This window comes from Tupaia chinensis, unplaced genomic scaffold (genome assembly GCF_000334495.1).
Source record: "Tupaia chinensis unplaced genomic scaffold, TupChi_1.0 Scaffold000272_1, whole genome shotgun sequence".
NCBI classification, from domain to species: Eukaryota; Metazoa; Chordata; class Mammalia; order Scandentia; family Tupaiidae; genus Tupaia; species Tupaia belangeri.
The window spans coordinates 8,456,407-8,481,092 of NW_006159754.1; the positions used below are offsets into that span (position 1 = coordinate 8,456,407).

General features: G+C 39.7%; 1 long non-coding RNA gene and 1 pseudogene across 1 annotated transcript in view; one reads left to right on the forward strand and one right to left on the reverse strand.

The window, feature by feature from the left end:
* LOC102471119 (uncharacterized) overlaps positions 1-24,686 on the reverse strand; it is a 92,015-nt gene that overhangs the window by 5,266 nt on the left and 62,063 nt on the right. The window lies entirely within an intron of this gene.
* Positions 3,019-3,175, forward strand: LOC114008014 (uncharacterized; annotated as a pseudogene).

Sequence of the window (24,686 nt, forward strand, 5' to 3'; positions counted from 1 at the left end):
TAATTGGAACTTGACACCCTTTGGTCAACATCTTCCCAGTGCCTACTTCCCCACCTCCAGCTGCTGGGAGCCACCATTCTACTCTAGTTCTACAAATTCAACTTTTTTGGATTTAACATATAAGTAAAAGTGTGTGGTGTCTGTCTTTCTGTGCCTGGATTATTTCATTTAGCTTAATGTCTTCAAGGTCCATTCATATTGTCAGTAACAGAATTTCTTTCTTTTTTAAGGCTGAATAGTGTTCTATTGTGTCTTCTATGCTTTCTTCCATGGATACGTAGGTTGATTCCATATTTTTATTATTGTAAAAATGCTGCATTGTTTATACTTTATCATAGGTAGGAAAAAATAAACCAAAACATGAGACCAGCAGATGGCATATGGACGCCCACATAGTTGACCACAGTTCAAGTCCCAGACCCAGAACTCGGCTTAAATGACTTAAACTTACACTGGGTGCATGTGTGTACATGCTCAAAATCCTAAGAAAGAATGGAGTCGGGATTGCAGCATGGCCATCCTCCCCCAGGGGTGATTTGTAGCTTTCTGTCTCTGTGGTGAATGTGTGCATCCTACAACAAAAATCTCTCTTAAAAAAAAATTTTAAAAGTAAACCAAAACATAAGTAGACATCTTCGGTGTCTGCTCTGTTAATACGCAGTGAAGAAAAGTCTACAACTCTGTCCTTTAAAGAGGAAGAATTGCCTCTGGAGGGGAGAGTCACTTATCCACTGGTTAATTTAATATTTACTCTGTACACTGGGCCGTATATTAGAGAACAAGTGTGTAAAAGTTGACACGCATTCTGCCATTCTAGAGAGTGAAGCCTGGAAGAAGCCATGAAACATTCTTCTTGCCCCACTAGAAACCTTCTGAGCAGATCCCACAAAACCACTGTAGACCTAAGAGTTGCTCAAAACATTCACAGGCAAGAAATGAAGGCTTTCAAACCTGCCGTTTCCCACCTACAGTTCCGGAACAGCTCCTCCAGCTGTTTGCTTAGCAAAGGTGGCAAAGGCTTGGTCACCTCCCAGCAACTCTTGCTCCACACTAGACATGGAAATCAGAATTTAAAACTATGAAATTGTTTCTAACAACCAAGAGGGTCATAGTGTCGTTTTTGTTTTAGTTTGGATTTGTTTTACATGTGAAGGACAGCCTCAAAATATTAAAAAAAAAAAAAAAAAAAAAGCAGAGCAGAGCATAATTAAAATGAGAACTTTTAGAATGATAATCATATTTGCTTATTATTATTCTTTTATTATTTAGAGAGATTTTTGCTATAGGGTGCATGTGCTCACCAGAGAGACAGAAAGCAAAAGATCACTCCCGGGGAAGACGGCCATGCCTCAATCCCTTCTCCTCCATTCTCCTCTTGGGATTTTGTGCATGCATGTACACGTGCGTGGCATGAGTTTTTAATCCAATGGGTCTGGGACTCAATCTGCAGTCAAGTATGTGGGAGTCCAGAGATATAACCATTACGCCATCTGCTGGTTCCCTGCTTCTTACTTTTATTCTTGGCCTGGGCACCAATAGAATGATATTTGTATGCTTTTTAGGTACACCAAAATTACAACCTAGTGGTTAAAGGCAAAAACATTGAAATCAGGCTTCGTGGTTCCAAAACCCAGCTGTATCGTTTTTGTGCTTTGTGACCTAGGACAGCCTTGATGCCTTCATCCATAAAATGGGGGCAATATTAGTAAACACGCTGCTGTGATGATGTCAAGCTCTTGGGACAGGATCTGCCCGGGAGAAAGGAAGTTCTCAAACATTGTTCCTTAGTATCACATTCTCGATATAAAACAACTCCCTTCTTTAATGGAAATATAAAGGAGTCCTACAAATATTTAAATCCCTATAGACCGACTTATGGATTCACATGGAGGAAAAGGGGTCACCTCACAGCACAATCTACCAGATTATGTTTAAGATTAGAAAAGTAAGCCATTAGTTGTTCAGTTAATTTGCTCAATTTAGATAACTAATATGGATTACTAAAATACTTTTTTATTTACTAAAACAGTGTTTTTATATATGTCTTCTGCTCTCTACTTCGTATTTGCCACAAGAGTGTCAATTTCCTGTATCCCATGCTGCTCAGCATCCACCTACACTCACACTTTCCTGGAAACTCCTGATTAGGACTTCAGAGGAGCAGGATGGTGCAAAGACTGCTTGGAAGTGATGTAGACACTGAAGAGGTCATGTTTGACAATTATTTTTGCCCTGCCAGTCTCCAAGCTCATGGATTATTTACATAGGGCTTTACAATTGCTAGATCAGATCATATCATTTTTTTTTTCTCCTGGTTTCATGGTTGGTTAGAGAGCTCTGGTTAGAACCTTGTTCATTTCAGTCACAATAATTCCATATGCACAGCAAGCATGAGGCAATGTGAGATGGAAATATTTAAGGATTGCTCTGCCTAAATCCACAACCTCTGCATTACACATAAGAAAGACCCCATCCTCTATTTCTTTCTTTCTAATATATATATAGATATTAGAAATTTATTTTTTAAATTTGCTATAGGGCACATGCACATACCAGAGAGAAAGCAGGCCACCAAATCTGGGACTCGAACCATAATCAGCCATGTGGGAATCCAGCGCCCCAACCACCACACCACCTGCTGGCCCCATCACCCTCTATTTCCTAAAACATCAGATTAATTCCTTTCTTCTGAGCCAAACCCAATGCCACACTAACATGCTATAATATCTCTCACCTCGGGAAAAAGAAAAGTGGGGTGGGAGAGGGGGAAAGAGGAAGGAAGGGAGAGAGAAAGCAAGGGAGGAAAGAGCCTTCTGGTTCTACATTTTCCTTGGAGCTCTTCTCTATTTTGTTTTTCTTTTATAGGAAACTAAGAAAGAGAGGAAACTTTTCCACATAGGTTATTCAGTGGTCTTTCTTCTCAATGCCTCATGGACTATCTCCAACCAGAGTTACATCCCTAACATGCAGCCAAACCTCTCCTGCCATATTATTAAAAGCAGCGATCAATTCCTATCTCACCATGTGCAGTGGCAGTATCGTAGCCAATGAGGTTTATCCGAGGCGCGATTATTGCTAATTGAAAACTTTTCCCAATTCCTATCTCATCTAACCTGTCGGCCACACTTGATATAACTGATCAGCTCTTCTTTCTTGAAATGCTTTCTTCACAAGCACATTCTCCTGGTTTCCCTGCAGCCTTGCTGCTCATTCTTTCTCAGTCGTTTTTGTCTCCTCCTTCCCTTCCCACCATCTAAATAACAGAATGCACCCCAGCTCCTGCCTGGGTGATCCCTGCTGGCATTATGGCTTTAAACTGATGACTCCCAGCTTTGTTTCTCCAGCCCTGATTTCTCTTCTCAGCTCCAATGGTCTGGTTAACACCTCTACTTGATCTTCACCTTTGTGCTTTCTGTTCCCTCTTCTTTTCTGCAGTCTATGTAGCTGAATTCTCCTAGATGTTCAGGTCTTAAATCAGTTATCACCCCTCTGCCTCCAAAAAGGCCTTCCAAATCACCCCTCACTGCTTGCTTCTACCTCTGCTCTCTATCACATCATCCTATTTTATTTTCTTGCTCTCACCACTGCCTAATTAATATACTTGTTGGCTTCTTTCTTGTCTGACTTCTCACCCAAACATTAAGCTTCTTGTTGTTTGTTGTTTTATCTTTAAGTTCAGAGCAATGCCTGCCACATACTTATTGAGTGGGTGAATACTAAGTACTTCACTTGATTGACACATGGAATATCCAGATGTGAGGCCGCAGATTCATTTGTGAGGTGCATCTTTGTCCTATAGGAAAGGTGGGCAGAGACAGGAAGACGTGGAAGAGTTGTGACATGTGTGTCCACTCCTGCTTCCCTAACTCAGACTCTGTTGAGAGAGAGAGCAACTCCTTAGGGACTCTGTTAGGAGAGTAAGAGTTTGTCTGAGGAACATGGCTCTTGGACCTGACTTCAGAGGTTGCACAGTCATCCCCGACCAGTATGCAAGGTGATCTTCCATAGGTTTCTGTTCCTGGTACAACTCTAGGACCCTTAGAACACACCACAATCTCTTTCTCTTATTCTTCCTCATGATCTCTCCCTCTCCCCTCTATCCCCCAACATTACGGGCTCAACGTTAGTGGACTTTCCATTCATCTTGAACAATGAATGGACCTTTTTGACTGAAACTTCTCATGAAGGGATCCATGTGAGTGTGGGAACTTGAAAATAAAAATCACCCCATATATATTAAGCCCATCTTTCAATCAATGGCAAATCACCCGTTGGAAACCAGATGCTAGCACAGGAGTTACACAACTGAGCCCACATGAGACAGTCCCAGGTTTCCATCCTGGGACCTCCCTGTAACTGATGGAAATACACATTCATGCTCCATGCTAATGATCCAGTGTGGCCAAGACTGGGGTAGGGTTATCATGTGAAGAGTCTGTGAGGAGTCTCTTTCTCCCTTCCTCGCTCTCTCTCTCTCACACAGAAGAAATAAATAAGTCAACTTTTAAAATCATCTTATTGATTCATCATAAAAATCCGGTTAAAAACAAGCAAGCAGTAAGAGATTCCTGAGAAATTAATGCTGGAAGTATTCACCTTCTATCATCCACCACCGGCTGTGAGTAGCCCTGGCTAATATTTAGTAAATTAAGGTGAGATCATGAATGCTTAGCAAAGATTGTTGAGAGTGACAAGACATAAAAGTTGTTTACATGGTTCTTCCTCTCTTCCCTCTTTCTCTTACAGATGATTATAAAATAAATATTTGAGGGGACCAGCAGGTGGCATGGTGATTAAGGCGCTGGACATTCCCACATGGTTGACCATGGTTCAAGTTCCGAACCTGGTGGCTTGCTTTCTCGCTTTCTCTCTCTCTCTTTATCTCTGTCTCTCTCTGGTCAAATTAAAATAAATGAATGAATAAATAAAATTAAAAATAAATAATTCTTTAAATAAATATTTCAGAAAGGAAAGCTACATTGAAAAAAGAAGAAAACTATTTTCTGCACTTCTTCTGAATGTGTTCCTATTTTTTCCTCATTGCAGCATGTTCAAATAAAATTGTTAGATTTCCAGATAGAAAGAAGCATATAAATAACATCCTACAAAAATAACTAACTTTCCTAATGTAACTTCACAGTTGTCATTATACACATTAATGACCTCATGTAATTTTGTATATATTAGTTGGCACTCATAAATGTACAATAGATGATTAAAAATAAACCATTCTTGAAACTTAACAGAATCTCTCTGTCAATACAAAAGGATAAAATCAGATTTTAGAGACTTTTTGTCACAAGGTGAAGCATTTTTAATAGATAAACTCACTGGACCAATTAAAAGTCAGTACTAATTGATTAGCATCTCATTTAGATAGTCCATTCATTCCAACAACATTTTATTGTACTTTACTGTTCAATTACCTAATTACTCACATTTTAAGCACTAGAATCAAAGGGTTTTAAAGATAGCAAATGACAGACACAATGCAGCTCTCACTAAGACCCAAAATTTGTGAAATCAGGGGCCACATCTGATGCAGCCATGATCAACCTAAGCCATTATACATAAGTTTAAACTCCAAACTCAAACTTTCATTACCATATTTCAACTCATTCTATTTCAGGACAGCAATAGCTGGCAAAACTCTTCTTCCAATGGTGACTCATTGATAAATCCTTAGAAATAACCAGAGTCAAGTCACCAGGTGGTGGTTAAGGCGCTGGATCCTAGATGGCCAACTCTCTGGTGTGAGTGCTGGACCAAGTGGCTTGAAAAACACACCAGGCATGTGTGTGTACATGTCCAAAAATCACAAGACGAGAATGGAGAAGGGATTGTGGCATGGCCATTCTTCCTGGGGGTGGAGGATGGGGGTAATTTCTCCTTTTTCCCTCTCTCTGTGTCTCTATCTTTCTTCAGTGAGCACATATGTGAAATAACTGAAGTCAGAAGTTTCAGGACAAATAAATGAAAGAGCTATGTACACGTCTGGACATAAATTCATAGAACTTGTTATACCCACAGAAAGTAACATGGAAAATGGAAAATATTAGGTTGAATAGGGATTTTAATTTACTAGTAGACTGGAGGGTAAATCCCTAAACTTTCTAAACTAATGTAGACAGTTGGGGTCCCACCAAACAATTCTTGGTATCATAAAATTCTTTCTTTTTTAACAAAAATTTCCAGAGGGTACTTGTGCTAGCCAGAAAGAGAGCTAGAAAGAGAGGGATCATGAGAAAAAAAACCCATGAGGGATGGTCACACCACAATCTTTTCCCCATTTGTCCTTTCAGGATTTTGAGAATACACGTACACCCAGCCAGTGTGTTTTCAAACCACCTGGTCCAGGACTCAAACCATTCAGCCAGCCTTGTGGGGTCCAACTCACATAGTCAATAGACCACAAATGGCTTCATATCTTACAATTCTAAACTTAGTTTGGATTCAGAAAAATAATTTTATGAGTTACATTTTTTTGAAAAATTACTTCCTCTTAAGAAACTAAAAAAAGAAAAGAAAGGAAGGAAGAAAAAGAAAGATCTCCTTTAATGGATCTGAGTAAATTCCAAGTTGCTAAATAACATCTTCTTCCTTCATTCCACAAATATTTATTATATTTCTCTTCTGTGTCAGCAGCATACTCAGCTTTGTACAATGTTTTACAGGGCATACGAATGCAGCATCTCACTTGATCTAACAGCCTTTTGGGGCTACTGTTATTATTTCTGCTTTATAGTTAAATAAACAGAGGTTTAGAGAATTTAAGTGCCCAAGATCAGTAAATAAGAAATGAAGCTCATTCTTAACCCATAATTTTCCTATGGAATTTGATATCTTGCTCAAAAGTATGTAACGACTAAGTCCCAAAAATAAATCTTCACAAGATTTTAAGCCTCAGTAATATAAATTTTCCATGTTCCTTTCAACCAATCAAAGCCTGAGAGGTTCTGTAACAAAAAACCCACAACCCTTCAGAGCATGGTTTTTAAGTTGTCTCTCTCTAAGTGAGACATGTTATTTTGGGCAGTCTCATGTGATGAAAGAGATAATGAGCTCTTTGGGCGGTAATAAAAACAACTCTCTACTTTGACAGTAAGTAAAATAGAAATTGAAACTTTAAAAAAATAGAATTTTCTGGTTTCACCGATGAGCCATCAAGAAACGTTGGGTTTTATGTCTTTGTGTTAGTTTCTCTGTCACTTAAAATAATAACATGCCAATTTATGAAGTCCTTAGGGCCCATTTTAACATGTAAATGAACAACTCAAGTTCTATTTGAAAATACAGGCTTTCATATGCAGGATCAAAAATAGAGAGCTAAGGAAAGGAGGGGCTGTGGCCTGAGTAGGTCCTCCAGCTGAGGCAGCAGAGCAGGGTGAGCTGAAGTGAGGTACAACCAGCACTGGCCTCAAGACCCCAAAGGGGAGCTAGGACTTCATCACCCTGGTGAATCAGGAAAGCCTGGCTGCTTGTGGCAGAGCAACTCTGGAGCAGTGCTTCTTGTTTTGGGGATTTGTTGTTGTTGTTGTTAAGTGTGAAAATTAAAGTGCATATGCCCTGCCGACAGGGATCAAGAATGAAAATATAGGGGTAACCCCCAGGGTCTGGTGTTTAAAGAAATCAGATCCCAAATGGCTAATCCCACAGTTCAAATCCTAGCACAGCTTGAAAAATACTAGGTATGTGTGCCAGTGTGCCCCAAATCCCAACAGATGGAGAGATGGAAGAGAAAGGATTATGGCATAGCCACATCCCATTGGGGATTGCTTTCTCTCTCTGTGTGTGTGTCTCTGTCTCTCTGTCTCTCTCCGGCAAGTGTATCCCCTCCCTGATAAATTTAAGAAGAAAAAAAAAAAAAAAAGAATGATGATCTAGGGAAGAAGAAACCTGAAGGTCAAACAGCATATTTAGGTACACAAGGCAAATGAATAAAAAGCAAAATGAGATGGACAGCACAGGGAAAGAACCACTAGCAATTCCTAAGCAGAAGAGCACCAAGAAAAGCAAAGGCCTACATGGAAAGTACCATGCTATTACCCATTTGGTGTGGATATCTACAGGCATTTTTTCCTACGGAGGAGAAGGAAGTAAAGATTGGCAAATAAGAGGCGCCAAAGAATTTGAGAGAATGGAAGAAGGGAGAAAGCTGATTGGTGTGTTGTTGTGGACAACGTACTTGATATTCTTTTATGTTTTTGGTAACTATAGATGCTCTATTTGTTCTAATTAACTTGACTTCCAGATATATTTCTTTAAATGCAGCTCTACATTTAGAGTTTGGGCCTCACGAATCCCCTAGATTTATTTGGGCTAGAGTAATGTTTTTAACTTATTTTCACAGCAATATATTGTGAAATGGTTGTGTCAATAAATACATTTCTATAATTATTTTAAAGTGAGGGAGATCTGAAAATTTTACCCTTTTTTTAAGCTAAGAAGTTAGCCTATCACAGTTGTATAGCTGCTAGCAGAAGATACGAGACTCCTGGTCAGAGACAAGAGACTTTATTTTTATTTTAGATTTTTGCCATAAGACATGTGCACTCTTTAGAGAGAGAGAGAGAGAGAATGAAAGAAATCATCCCCGAGAAGGGTGACAATTGCAGTAATCCCTTCTGTTATACTCTCAGAATTTGGGGCATGCATGCACATGCACCCAGCCTGTTTTTTAAACTGCTGGATCCAGGACTCAAACCAGAGTCAACTATGCAGGACCCAGCACTCCAATCACCAAGTCACTTCTGCTAGCCTGACAACAGACTTTGTAGCCAGAGGTCAGAAGCAGCAGACATATCAGCATGCATACATTCATTCTCCTTGCTCCCGTATAGACGAACCCCTACCGAGATCTGCACATACAGCAGCTCACACGATGGGAAAGGAACCTGAGCTAGAAAGCATGCATGTTTTATAATGGGCAGCAAGCATGCTGGCTCTGCTCTAGAGGGAGACACCGTCTCTGTCTTTCAAGGTTGTTCCCCATACAAACATCTTGAAAAGGTAGTCCGGAACAATCAATGCCTCACTCACAAGATATGCAGAAATGCAAGTCTCAGGGAAAATTGCCTCCCAACAAAGAACTGCCTCCTGAATGGTTTTACATCCAGTTCTCAACTTCTCATTGGTGCACAATTTCAAGGGTACAGACAAAATACCTTCTCTCACCACAGACGGCACCTTGAATTTTTATAGTTCCTCTGTCCACAGAAGCACAACTCTTTGTCTTACCTGAATTTTGTACTTCAAAAAACACAAACTTATTGAATTTTATTGAACAAATGTTTACAGTCAACATTTTCAATGAATATTATTGATCACCTCGCATATACTGTATGTATATTCTGTGGTAATTGCCCAGCAACCAGTAAAAGAGACAGGTGACTTGTCCTCACAGTCTTTAGACAGAAAAGGAAAAAAGTAAACAAACAAAATAAATATGTGGTAACAGGGCAAGAGAGAGTATGAGTAGCACCCAACCTTTATTTGTTGCCATTTCCAAGAGTACAATCAAACTGAGGTCAACACAGGAATGTGATGCCAAAGCCACCCAGTTAGAAATGAAATGAATGAGAGTTGACCGAACAGACACTATTTTATTATCCACAAATTAATCTCTGAATATATTTGTGTTGGCTACTGGGGAGAGAGAGGATGCCCATAAATGCAGAGAGAATTAGGGAATGGTTTTGACTTTAGCAATTACCTCACACTTGGTGTAACATAAATCACCAATAAAGTGTTTTTCCACTGGGAGATTGTGTTTTACATACACAAAACTCATAATTTGTGTTTATTGAAAAGATTTAGACACTGGAATGTTATTTATGTTTTTAATTTGTCTGCACCAGTAAATAACATCCCACTTAGCAAGCAGTTCCTGGGCAGAGCATTTACTTCTGAAATACAGTGTCCATGACCTATTCTGGACACCTCAACACTTGGTGCTGCTGATCCATAAAACCATAATCAATGTGCTCAATAAATATTTATAGACTGGATGGATGAATGAGTGAGTTCTTATATCTCTTCTATTTACCAGAGGAATCAACTCAGTACAGAACCTGCTTCATAGTCTGTTATGCCATTTAATTAACAACATCGGTACCCTTTTGTATTTCCTGACTTTTATTTCACTGCAACTACACACCAATTTGTCATCTTTAATATTGTCGTACGTTCAATATGTGTTTTTCATATTACGATTTTTCTAATTTATACAGTGTACTTTTATTATACATCAACATTCACTTGGAAGGCCTCGTTCTTTTCCAAACCTTTATTAGTGCAAAGGCCGAATGTGTGCAAAACACTCCCAGGCTCTGAGGGTAGCAATACAGAGGAATAGGCCAGAGACCCATTCTCAAGAACCTTTAAACTGGAAAATAACCTAGTAGACAGCTAAAGACTATTGATTCTACCCATTAATATTTCTCCAAACCATTCCCATAGCCAAGGGCTCAATTCAGGCCTTCCTATCACTTACCTGACGATTGCAATGGTCTCCTAACTGTCACTTAAAAAGAAAGCCGTCTTTTCTTTCCTCTTCCCTTCACTTAAGACTAAAATATATTTTGAGAAAAGACAATATCATCAATCCAGGGCATAGAGATTTTAATAAATGGGCTTTTGACATGTTACATCATAAATGAACCTTCCAAGTTTATAAGTGGTCCTTTGACAGGATGCATCATGTCAATCTATAGCTCAGAACCTTTACCGATTTAATCCATAATTCATATTGTAATGGATCCTGAAAATTCCATTGCTTCCTTTCTTCTAGCAAAGGTAGCTTTGCTAGTAAAATTTGAGATTGATCAGTTGGTGCTCTGTGGTTAAAACTGTGCAGTGTGTCCTGAATGGACCACTCAGTGGACCCTCACTCAATATTTCTTAAATCTAGGCCAGTATTGGCCCGGCATTCTTGGACTCTTTAGTCCATACCTATTTGCCTTTTTAAAAAAAAAAAAAAAAATTGAAACTTCCTAACTTACTTATAAAGGTAATTTTATACTATTAGCACAAACAGAAAACCAGTATTGATTGTCATGGAAAGAAGCTTCCGCAATGCAGAAGCACATTCATGTGACAACAGCCGAGAGAGTGCCACAGTTTGGGAGAGACTTAACTAGCCAACTTCATCACCTCCACTGATCAGGAAGGGAGATGGAGAATAATAACAGGACATTAGAGTCTATTCAACACTGACTTGACTTAGCATAAATAATCTAAAATTAAATTGGGCGTGTGACCCGTATATCATGAGGGTCTCCCGTGAGTCCCAGGGTAGCTGTGTTGGCCAGACCTCCCAGACTAGCCCGGGCTTGGAAGCATTTGTTTCATTGTCTGCTCTTTAATGGAATCAGATGGCTTTCTTGAAAAATTGAAATCCTGGGAGGATCAGGGAAAGAATAAGAAGAGAAAAAATGATTTTTTGTTGAATAATGTTAAAGATATGGAAAAAGAAGGAAAACACAAAGACATGGCAAGGAATCGTAAATGTGGAGCATACACAGCCCAAAGACAACTTGGTAGCTGTCCCAGATCAATTTTGACTTACTACACATGCACAAAGCTAGAAATACTATTTGTACACAATAAAGGATATAGCAATCTCATGAAATGTTAGCTGCTCTTAATGACATACCTCTAAATCAGATCAGCAATGCACTTATTTTTGGAGATTGGTATCCTTTAGCCTGGGAAGTCTGGGCAGAGTCAGATCAAGTTTTAGATACTAGAAATTTGACAAAAAATTTTGATACTCCTCAATAATGTTAAATAAAGATGATAATACTGATAAGGACAAAGATAATAACAATTTCTGCCATGATGTAACTCCAATTCATTTTATTTAGGCACAATAGACTGCTAGCATAATCTCCAATTTAACCCATATCTACTCAGCTACACGAATTTCATTCATCTTTCTTTGGTTTCTTTAATTTATGCTTCTATCCAGTATGTGCCAGGTCCTTTAATTACATTTACTGTTGGGAGTTTAAGAGACAAATAAATTCACTTGCTTCACCTACCACTTCTATTGACAAAAGACCTATAGCATTCCATGCCTAAAGCCAGGATCTTCCTTCAGAAAACTATGCTTTCTCCAGATAAATTTACCTACAAAGAAGAAAAGGGAGGAGTTCTAGAGTGTGGGATTTTACAGCCTAGACACTATGTAGGTATCAAGAGTGGGTAGGCTCTGTCAAACTTGGGACTGGGAACCCAGTCATAGCCCTCTTGTTATTTCTGGCCTACATGATTCACAAAACCAGCCCCAGGTCATTTGCTTTCTTATCTTATTCTGATGGAATTGAACAAGAACCCCAGTATAAGCACTGCCAGTTCCTTGAATCTTGGTTAGAGGATGTTTTTCCACATGACTCAAAATTATCTTGAAAACAAAGTGCCTTATTTTATTACTTTTTTATTTATTATCTTTTTACTTTACATCTTTTTATTGATTATTTTCTTCTATTTTATGTATTATCTTTTATATTTTTTTATTTACTACTAAATATCGCTCTGTGCTAGTGACTGTACTTTAAAAAAAAAAATTACCGGAGGGTGTGTGCTCTCATTAGAGAGAGACAGAGAAAAGAAAAAAGGGAGAAAGCAATCCCCCAATGGGGCATGGCTGTGTTGTAATCCCTTCTTCTTCACCTCCCCATCCCATCAGCGTTTCAGGTACACATGCACAATACTGGCATATTTTTTAAGCCTCCTGGTCCAGGATTTAGCCATGTGGGACCACCAATGTGGGATCTGGGGTCAGCCATGTAAGATCCAGCTCTCCTAACAACTAGGCCATGAGGCTGGTCCTAGTTCTGTTCTTGATGCTAAAGGGTAAAGAAGGCAAGCCAAACTCCCTGCTCTCATGGACTTAGTCAAATAATAAATAAGAAAATAATTACAAACACATGCTATGTACTACAAATGTATATTATGAAAAGGGAGCTATAAAATGAATAATATTGGGGCAGTGAACATTAACATCATATAACGTGTCTGGCTGCAAGAAGAGTTGCTAGCCAGGAGAGGGTTAGAGAGAAAGACTTCTGGTTAGAGCACCTTCGTGTGTGAAGGCTTTGAGGTCAGATAAAGCTTGCTCTGTCAAAATTCACTGTTACTCTGTCTTCATTTCTTTCCTATACAATGCAGGACATAATGTACTGTCCTGTACATTACAGGACAGTAAGTCCCCGAGCACCTCCCAGTTACTGAGAAAACAAAAACTTCTCCCATGTCTTCCAAGGGTGCTTTGCTTCTTCTGGAAGAGGGCTACCAACCCTCCTCTACCCTCCCCCAGAACTGAAATTCACTAAGACAGAACAAGGACTCATCACACCAATCAGTGTGGGCCATGCTAAGGACTCAAGCTTTAAAAGAGTATTCGAATAATATTCCTCTCAGTATTAAGAGGCAAGAATCATGTAAGAAACCAGGTTACCTCAGCTCTGATCATTGGTAAAGTTCATATCTATTTTTTTTATAATTTACTTAATTTTATTTATTCATTCATTTATTTTAATTCAACCAGAGAGAAATATACAGAGAGAGAGTGAAAGTGAGAGGGAAAATGAGAAAGCAAGCCACCAGGTTCAGGATTTGAACTGTAGTTGCCCATGTGGGAGTGTCCAGCACCTTAACCACCACACCATCTGCTGGTCCCAAGTTCATATCTATTAAGCAAGTGCTCCCAGGCCAAGAGCGGATGAGCACGTAGTTGACCTTATGGCTTTGGAAAGTTGTCCCAGAGGATGAGAACTCAAGAGTTGAAGGATGTGTTTAGACAGAGAAGATGAGCAGAGAAAACAAAGTCCACCACAGTCTTAGGAAACCTCATAGGCATAAAAGAAGAAGGTATATATTCTTTGAGGTGAATAAACACACCAGGAGAGCCTTCTGCTCAACACGTGATCATGGCTCAGCATTCAAGTTAGCAAGAGGCTGGTCTCCAATGGGGCCCCAAAGTCCAGTCAGAGAAGCAAGTTCATGTATTCCCCTCCTCATCAATCTGCTCTTCTCACATGAAAATGTGAGATGTAAAAGTGGCAGGCACTATAAGCTTACTTTAGCAAGTCCAACATTAAAAACTGAGATGTATTGAAAAGATGAGTGGGAAAGAATGGTCTGATCTGGTTTAGAAAACGAGTCTATGATTTGACAACACTTTTAGTAACACTGGAGTACAAAGCACTCAAGCTACGGGATGACCTCTTTCCTTTGACTACTGCTATATATATCCCTTATATCTTGACCAATTCTCATTATCACTTGCTACCATTCTAAACACATCTTACATGTTTATTTATGTTGTTCCCTAGGCCTAGAAGGCCTTTTCCTCTTGTCTGCCTGGAATGTCTTACTCATCCTTCAAAGCTCAACTTGTATTCCTTTCTCTGTGAAGTCTTCTTTGCTTTTTGAGTCTCACCTCCTAACACACCACCTGCATGTGCCCTGACATGCACACTCATGTGGGCAGAGCCCACGGCCCCCTTCCTATGTCTCAGCATAGTGTTTTATGTATTTCTCTATTGCAACACTTGCCATATCACATTAGTTAGTTGGTTACATTCTTCTTCCACTTAAACGTGAGCACCTTCCAGATTAACACAGCTCATCCTTGATCCTGTCTTAGCACAAATACAATGCATAGTATGGGTTCAACTAATACAGAAAGAAAAGCGAACATAGTGGGAAGAAAAAAAAAAAGGAGAAAAATGAAAATGGAGAACAACTTTCTTGTTGGAATTTAACATATGACTAAAAATCTCAAAATTCTTACCGAAGCATAACTACAGACCCAATAGTTACGGTGGGTGTGTGACACAGCATTACATAAATGCCCTGCAAGGCTGGAAGTCATGTGGCCAACTATGGGTTCAGATACCTAGGTTGGCTTGAAAACAGATGGGGCGCCCACCTAAGTACCCAGGATCTTAAGCTGGAGAGCTGGGAAAGGGGGAATGTGGCATGCTGAGACCCTGTGTAGAGTGCTGTTGTTCTCTCTCCCCCTATCTGTCTCATAGATGCACACATGCTGTTTGTCATAAATTATATACATTTATAAATATATATGTAATATATGTATGTATGTATATATCTGGTATATATTTGTCACATATATATATAATTTAATGTACAATTGTATGAACATTCTTTTTCAATAGGCAAGAAATATGCGGTCAATAATTATTCACAGATCAGGGATTCTCCTGAGAAAATAGTCTAAATCAGAAGCTCCGCTCTAGAGACTATGTATGTAAAAAAAAAAAAAAAAAAAAAAAGGATACTCTCTCTCCACATGAATTTGGGGAATGTCTGCACATCTCATCACACAAAAGAATTTGTTAGTTTCTTTAAAAATTCCAATAAAATTAGTTTGTTTGCAAATTCATTGTAACAAAATTCTAATATTCATGTTTATATTTAGTTTAAATAATCGCCTACAGAACACCTGCTCTGTGTCCAACACTATTTTTAACCTCTTTCCAACTTTTCTCCCAGCTAGTTACGGTCTAGTATTATCAAAATAAGGGATTAAAAAGAAAACTAAGGGAAAATATAGTATGGAGGAAATAAATCATTGTTTTTAGCCATTAAATCTTGGGCTATGTTACAAAAGATTGCAGAGGGTACACTTCATGAATATAACTAGGAAATAATAATTTTATTTTTCATGCTGGCAATCAGAAGATGTAAATGATGAGGTAAAAAACAAAGTTACCTCGCGAGGGTGGAGTTCAGGAGGTCTTATTAGTGGCTCCGTATTACAATCTAGAAACGTCTTTATGTAGACTAATCATATTGCAGGTCCAGAGGAGATTTACAATCTGATTTGCCACAGAGAACTCCATGTAATCTTCGTTGAGGACTGACACCATTTTATCTTTGCACGATTCCCTGTTTCTCACACAAGTAATTCCGCCCTTTCTACATTGTCAGCTCTGACAGGCTGATTTAATCTGCAGGATTCTGAATGCCTCTGACCACTGCAGTGAGTCATTAACCTTGACTCGCATAATTGAATTCAAGGTTGATTGCCTGTGACCCTCTGCGCTGAGGTCTTCTAAATGTACATATTCATTACGAGCGGCCTCGCTAAACGGATTGCACAGGGAAAGCTGTACCAGTCAGCCTGCTTGGTATGCAGGGGGCGAAGAGGGCACTAATTGCATGTTAGAGCTGAGGATTAGATTATGAAACGAGTGAGAAAATGAAGATAGATCCTCTGACACTGTCAGATTAGGGGCAGCAAGGTGCGGGAATATGACATTGAAATTTACGGTGACATTAACAGAAGGAAAATTAGAAACAAATAGACACTGGACATTTTTTGAAAATCTTCTTATTTTCCACCATCACCTAATAAACGGGATATGGGCGCTAACGTCTGTATCTTTTTACATTTGCATAATCGCAACAGAACAATGGAATGTCTTTTAAGCAGCTTTTTTGAAGACTGGGAAATCACATTACAGTCACCAGGACATTACATGTTGTGCAAAATCTAGGCCATGTTTAAATAATTGGCTTTACACACCAAATGCCATTTCGAGTTGCCAAGGAAAAGACCTTCATACAACTTTAGTAAGCCCAGAGAATATACAAATACTTCAGTGTTCAAAATTATTGTGAACACTGTCAATCAATACTATTAGGATTGAATTTTGGTGAAAAGCCAACTTATGAAATTATCACTTTTCCTACTTTTTTTTTATTGATTTTGTGTCACTTCCTAGTTTAAACACGAAACTACTTGTTCACATCAAACAGTCTTCTGGCACACAAGCAGATGCTTAAATTAATAGCAAACAGTTCCACAAATTCCTTGCATTTCCAGAAGGAAATGTCTACGTTGTTACAAATGCAACAACAAAACTTGACCAGAGGTGAGGGGGTATGTAAATTTCGGGGACCTTTTTATCCCCCACTTTAGGCGTGAGATGCTACTTGAGTAACCTTTCTTCATCCTTTTGCCAAATGCTTTATGATTTATTTTAAAAGAAAATGACAGCCTGCCTTTCTGATGACACGAAACATACAAAACTTAATGGTATAGATGCTTAAAAACGTAAAAGCCCTGGGTGTTCAATGACAGCTAGAAATGAGCGGTACATTGGCTAAAAGTTAGAGATTCTATCCCTAGAAAGCCAAGATTAGTTTTGTTTTGTTTTGCTTTTACTTTGTTTTTAAAACAAGCCCAGAGAATAGTCCCTGTGGTACTGCAAGATAATACACCAGAAATGTTCTACAACACTGTACAATGATTAACTTGGTTTGAATTGATTTTTTTCAAAATGACATTTATTTTTGTTAGTTTAAGAAACTCTAAATGGTAGAAGTAACTTCTTAATAATAATCCTTTACTGGAAATCTCTCATTCTGTGTAAGAAATGAACTCATAAACCAAGCTATATGGAAAAAGAGAGCGCTGTGGATGACTCCAATCTCTGAATATTCATGCTCTTGAGAGAGGCACAGAGTATCCCCCATGCACCTTCCTGAGACATTCAAATGATGACTCATAGTTGTATTTAGTACCTGTCATCCTATTCTATTAAGTACATAATAGATTCAAATAAACCAACATTTTTTTTCCTTTTTTAAGTATATTTAAATATTCCTTCTATTGGGCACAGAGAGACAGGAAGAAATGGACACCCCCAGCAGGATTGTCACACTCCACTCCACCCCTAACCTCAGTTGACCAGGATCACAGGCATACACACACACCCCACTGTGCACAGGGAGACCTTGGGATACTAACTCGGGACCTTCCCCCCTAGGTTTCTGCATTGCAGAGCCCTGCATTACTGTCACACCACCATGGCTGGCCTATTTTTTTTCTTTCAGTCAAAAAAAAAAGGGGGGAACACACAAGTTCATGTTAGACAAAGGGTCAAGATCTAGGTTCCAACACCAGCTCTGTTACTTTTCAACTGGGTAGTGTTGGGCCACTCATTCTCCATTTCAGATTGGTGTATCACACAAAGCTTTAATGAAACTAGCTCCAAAATGTTACATCATTTATAGGTACCAGGATTACCAAAACAGCTTCCAGTATCCCTCATTGCCTAAGAGGCTCCCCTAAAATGTAGGGACTTAGCACCACAATGACTTGTTGCTGTTCACAATTCTGTGAGCTGGCAATTTGAGCAGTTCTGCTTGAGATCATTTATTAAATGCCATCATTTATCTGATGAGTTGGTTGAGGTTAGAGGATTCAAGATGGCCCTATTCATGTGGCTGGTGGCTGGTGGCTGGTGCTAGCTCCTAGCAGGGACTTAGGTTTATCTGAGTCTGTCAGTTGGTCTATGGCCTCTCAGCCTCTAATAGGTTAAAGTGAACTTCTCCACAGCATGATGGTCTCAGGGTTCTAAGATGGTGACAGTAGATGCCACAGGTCCCTTGAGGCCTAGACTCTGAAATCCACACAGCATCACTTCCACCATATTCTCTTATTCAAAGAAAGTTCTGAAGTCAAACATTGAGGGCCAAAATGGTAGCAAACTACTCATTAAAACATGAGGTAACAACGCTACATTAATGTAAAACAAAATATATGAAGTGATATTTAATGTGTGCTTTCTGGTTCTGCCAAGATGGAAATTCCTTGCCATCTTCCTCTCCCTCTTATGAATCACTTAGTGTGTAGATTGTTGACCTGCAGCCACTGACCCATAGGGTTTGATCTTAGTTCTGATTCTGAAAGAAATCCATGGAAGCCCATACAGACCCCCTCCACCAGCTTTGCCACCAACATTAAGTGTGACACTATGACATAATTATTAAGCACATTGAGCTCTATTAGAGTCTCAATGCATGAATTTAAGTCCCAATTCTATCAATCACTAACTAGGTAGCTTCAGATAAATGACTTAATCTCTCTAAACCTCAGTATCCCCACCCATAAAAGGAGACCAATGATAGCAACTACCAAACAGAATAAACTAACATAATACTTGTAAAACACCTAGCACAGCACTCAGCACACTGCATGTGTTCAACCTGACAGCTGTTAGGAGCACTATTTGCATCTGGATCCAACATGGAGCACCATGCTAGAGTGCCAGGCTTGTCAGGCCATCATTCAAGTACCTGAGATACAACCTGAGTTACTTATTCCATCATTTAAAATATATTTTACCTACCTATTAATACAAATCAGATAGTTAATAATGGTGATATAAAAAACAGAGTTCCTTTACCTCTGAGTCTGCCCTAAAGTCAAAGGTGTTAAGATGCAACTGGCCCCTAAGCATCCATCTCTGACCACCTCAGACACAGACAGGCAGCTTTCATTCCTCTTCCTAGCAATTAAGAAATCTGTCCTCATTGGACAATGACATTTTAGCCCTACACTTGTCCAGCTAACAGCTTAGTTCATCCACATTCTTTCCAGTCCTGCTTAGAGTGTCATACCTTGACCATATCGATCCCCCATCACTGCACCAGGTCCGTTACTATTCAGCTGTTGCTATTCGACTTCCTGCCAACACCAGATTTTAAAATATGAAAGTATTTTTTTTTCAAACTATAAAGTACTGCAAATAAAGGAGATATATTATTAGTGATTTATTTAAGAAAATCTCATCTCCTCCTTGGATTAAACAAGGCACTTTGGTTTCTACTTCACTGGCACATCCACAATATCCACCACTCCATGTTTTGAAAATAAGTCATCCTGAATGCCAATGTCAACAAGTCTCATGAAAACAAAGAAACCAGCAAAATACTTATGAAAAGCAATTGGGGGATTTGAAAAATCCTAACTTGAAGTGACAACACATGGATTATGTGTTACTATTTCCTCAACAGGCATAGAACTACTACCGAGCTCCAATAAATGTTAATGGCGATTCCGACAATAAACAAAGAGGGCCTGAGGCCCATCTCGACTAAATAATGCCACCTTAGGTTTACCCAGCACTTCCTCTAAACTCAAGGAAACTCAGAGCACCTACGATAGGCAAGTTCAAGGACAGGGCTTCAACCCCTAGCCTGGGATGTTCTAGGGGAAAAGAAAATATTTATATCCACTCACACTCCAAAAAATTCCTTTCTTTCCTTCTTACAGGCTATCCACAGCTGCATGGCAGCTCTATTCCTGATTACCTGCAGAAAAGTCAGCCTGGAGCAGCTCCCTCTACACCCACTGACAAACATTCGGCCTGTTATCACAAGTCACTAGCTACTTCTAATTCGTGTGGACAGTTATTTTCTAGTTGCTATAATTGTTACTGCTGGCTTTTTGTTTGCTTATTTGTTTTGGGGGGATGAGGAAAGGAAAACCAAAAACCAGAGGTCCTGGGTACAGGTGGGAAAATTCACCAAAAAAGGAAGGCAACTAGTTTTTAATGCCTTTGACCAAAAATGGCTTTTCCTCACTAAATCTCTTCCAAGTAAGTTTGCATTCAGGTAAATCAAGGCACAAATGGATTTACTCAAAGTGATTGAGTTATCATAGCACCTGGTAAGTGATAAACTACCAGCTAGATTACAGGGTTCCTGACCGTTAGTAATTTACGATCTTGTGGGAAAGCAGAACATCAAGAATTAAATAGCCCCTGGGGTGCCATGTGATGAGGGCCAATAGGTGGGACAGACAGTAAATGCAACAGCACATTCTTGGGAGGTCTCAGCATAACTAGTGAGTACTATGAAAGAAGCTGCCAAAGAAAGTGTGTTCTGAACTAGGCTTTGAAACAATGGGGGGAAGAAGGTGAACGGAGAGGAGAAAAGAAGGCTTTCCTACACAAGAAGTAGAATTTGCATGTGTTTATAATTGCACAACTGTGTGGCTAGTTGTCCTTGAACAGAGAATTTCAGAGAACAGTGATGGAATAAGAGATATCACTTTTTGGTTTTACTGAGGTATAATTGATTTTTTTTTTTAATGGCACACATTTTACAGGGAACTCAAGCAGTTTACCCACAAAAAAATAATCAGTCCAATTAAAAGATGGGAAAATGAGCTGAACAGACAACATTCTAAGAAGACATACGAATGGCTAAAAAGCATATGAAAACATGCTCCACATCTCTTATCATAAGGGAAATGCAAATGAAAACCACAATGAGATACCACTTAACCCCAGTCAGAATGGCTAAAATTTAAACACATAATGATAAGCGCTGACAAGGCTGTGGTGAAAAGGGAACTCTCCTACACTGTTGGTGGGAATGTAAATTAGTACAACCACCATGGAGAACAATATGGAGATTCCTCAGAAACCTACAAATAGAACTACCATATGACTCAGCAGTTCCACTCTTAGATATTTACCCAAAGATAGAAAAACCCTCAGTCAGAAAAAAAAAACTTGATTTTTTTTTCAGGCTTAATTCACTTTATTCTCGCTATATGAAAGCCCTATGTTGTGGCCACAGCTGGAGCCTGAGCCCTCTCTGCATGGAGACTCTGGTGTGGGTCTTGATGAGATGGTCGGTGAATTCCTGATAGGGAGACTTGGTGAACACGGTCTCTTTCCAGAGTCAGGTGTCAAACAGCTGTAGATCTTAGAGATGGCATCAAGGTGGCCTAGGCGAAGTTGCCCAGGGTGGCAGTGCAGCCCCAGGCTGAGGTGTAGCAGTCAATGCCAGCCACCATCAGCAGCCTGAACATTCATGTTTATTACAGCATTATTGACAATTGCTAGGACATGGAATCAACCCAAATGTCCAAAAACACACTTGTGATTGAAAAATGTGGCATATGTACCCCATAAAATACTACCCAGCTATAACAAAACAATGACACCTTGCTATTTGATACAAAATGGATGAATATGGAAAACTTAATGTTCAACGAAGCAAGCCAGAGTATGAAAGACAGACTTTGTATGTCCACATTCAATATATACCAATGTCTGTGTGCTAGAGCAGAAACAGAAAGACTGGAAGGTATACTAGAAGGGATGGCAACCATAGGTACTAGAGATAATAAGGGAGGGGGAATAAGGGGCGAATAACAGGGAAAGGGAGGGAGGGGAACATGAAAAAATGTTTAATGGACACAAAAATGGGGACCAGCAGTTGGCATAATGGCTGTGTCGCTGAACTCCCATGTAGTTGACCACAGTTCGAGTCCCAGACCGGTGGCTTAAACTCATGCCAGGTGTGTATGCGGCATGCCCAAGATCCCAAGAGGAGAATGGAGAAGGGATTGTAGCATGGCCATCCCCCCTGGGGGGTGATTTCTCGCTTTCTGTCTCTCTGTCTCTCTCTTTCTGGTGAGTACATGCATCCTATAACAAAAACCTCTCAAAAAAAAAATTGACACAAAAATGAAGAGTTATGTACAGATGATAACATACATGGTAATGTCTTTGCCTGGACTGATATGCATTGTATTCATGCTGGGGAAAACGATGTTGTACGCTATAAAGATATTTGTGATTAAACGTAAATAATAAGCACATATTTTTTAAATGGCACACATTTAATATATACGTTCCGATTTGTTCAGGCATACACACATACATGTGATACCATCACCACCATCTAAACATGAGATATCATGTTTTAAAAGCAACTTATGGGGACCAGCAGTTAGCGTAATGGCTATGTCGCTGGACTCCCACGTAGTCGACCACGGTTCAAGTACTGGACCCGGTAGCTTAAACTCATGCCAGGTGCGTGTGCGTGCGTGCACAAGATCCCAAGAGGAGAATAGAGGAAAAGGGATTGCAGCATGGCCATCCCTCCTGGTGGGTGATTTCTCATTTTCTGTCTCTCTGTCTCTCTCTCTGTCTTTCTGGTGAGCACATGCACCCTATAGGAAAAACCTCTCCAAGAAAAAAGAAAAAAAAAATTACATTTGTTCATTACTAAAGTGTTTAGATCATATTCTTGCATGTAATTCTCACAACCCTCTGCTGCAGGAAAATGACACACTAAGAGATCAGGTAATGCGTGCCAAGTCACCAGCTAGTAATTGGTGGAGACAGAAATCCAGGTTTTCTGGCTCTCTTTTTCACAAGGTCATTGTCCTCATAATGACCTTAAATGGGGTAACATGCATAAAGTACTAAGAACAGTGCCTAGCGTGTAATAAAGATTCAATGAACTTTAACTATTAGTACAATTTTTATAATTATCATTACTTTTACAGATCAGGCTGTAAGATAAGAAGTTTAGACTTTGCTGTCGAAGCCCATGTTTCCTGAAGTTTAGACACCTATGTTCTGTCATCTCACTTTGTCACAGACACCCTATTAAAATGCTGTCAGCTGCAAGCTGCCTAAAACAAGACAATAGGGGCTGGACAGTGGCACAGTGGTGACAGGCAATGCTCTGCAAGGCTTACCATGCGGGAGGACTCCAGGTTCACGTCCATATACCTTCCCGAGTACACCGGGCCCCCTGATCCAGGCTGACTGAGGCTGGGAGCAGATTGCAGAGTTAGGACCTTGTTGAAGTTCACTTGCTCGCTTGCTCTCTCTCCCTCTCTCCCTCCCTCCCTCCCTCTCTCCTTCCCTCCTTCTTTTTCTCTCTCTGTCTCTTTCACTCATGGAAGAAATAAATAAGATAAACTTCAAGGGGAAAAAAAGGCAATCAAGAGAATGTATTTGCTCCATTATCTGAAAATTACAAAGCTAGGCTTTGAACTGAGCTCTGACTCTTTTTCTGCTGTTTAGAATCTGCCCTCCTTGTGTGTCTACTTCACCCTGAAGACAGCTCTTCTGTGGCAGGGGGAAAGAAATGGCTAACTCCCTCCAAAGGCAGCACACGACACTGTCCAGAAGGAATGAGAGGACGGCTTCCTTCAATCATTGAGTAAAATTCCAGAGTTTCTCTCTGATTGGGCCATCTTATGTCATGTGTCCATATCTGGACCAATCACTGTGGCAAGGGGCTGAGATTTATAAATGAGCTTGGTCATTTACTCAATTTGCACGACTTTTACAGGATGGGAGAGGCAGGGGAATCCTGGGGATCCATCATGAGTTATCATTGAGTTATCATTGAATGAATGTTTTTCCATAAAGCAACTTCCTTTTCTGTCCTATCTGGGGTGGCATTGTCAGTAAGGTGCCACTACATGATACTGAGACACGGAGGCCCACGTTTGGATCCTGGGTAGACCTGAGCATGCCTAGTAGACAGGCAGACACCTGTGAGCCTGGCTGGCTGGCAGGCTGAGGAGAGGACTGGGCAAGGTGAGATCATTTCAAGGGTACCCTCTTCTCTTTCTCTCAACAAGATAAAACTTTCTAAACTCCTTTAGATTCTCTCATGGGGTTAGCAGGTGGCATAGTGGTTAAGGTGCTGGATTCCCACATGGTGGACTGCTGTTCAAGTCCCGGACCTGGTAGCTTGAAAATCATATGGAGTTCATGTCCATGAATGCCCAAAACCACCGAAGGAGAATGGAGAAGAGACTCAGGCATGGCCAACCCCCTAGGGGTGATTTCTCACTTTCCCTTTCACTGTCTCTGTCTCTCTCTGGTGAGCTCACATGTCCTATGGCAAAAACTTTAATTTTTTTTCTCTCATTCTAAGACTTAATATTAATATATATCAAATTATAAGCATATGTGACAATTGTTTTATATTTAAAATAAACCCATAATTATCAAAATTTTAAAAATATCAATCCAGCTACCAATGTCGTCCTGCTTATATTACTGCTAAAGACTTATGTTTTGAGTTCAGTCTTCAAATTTCCA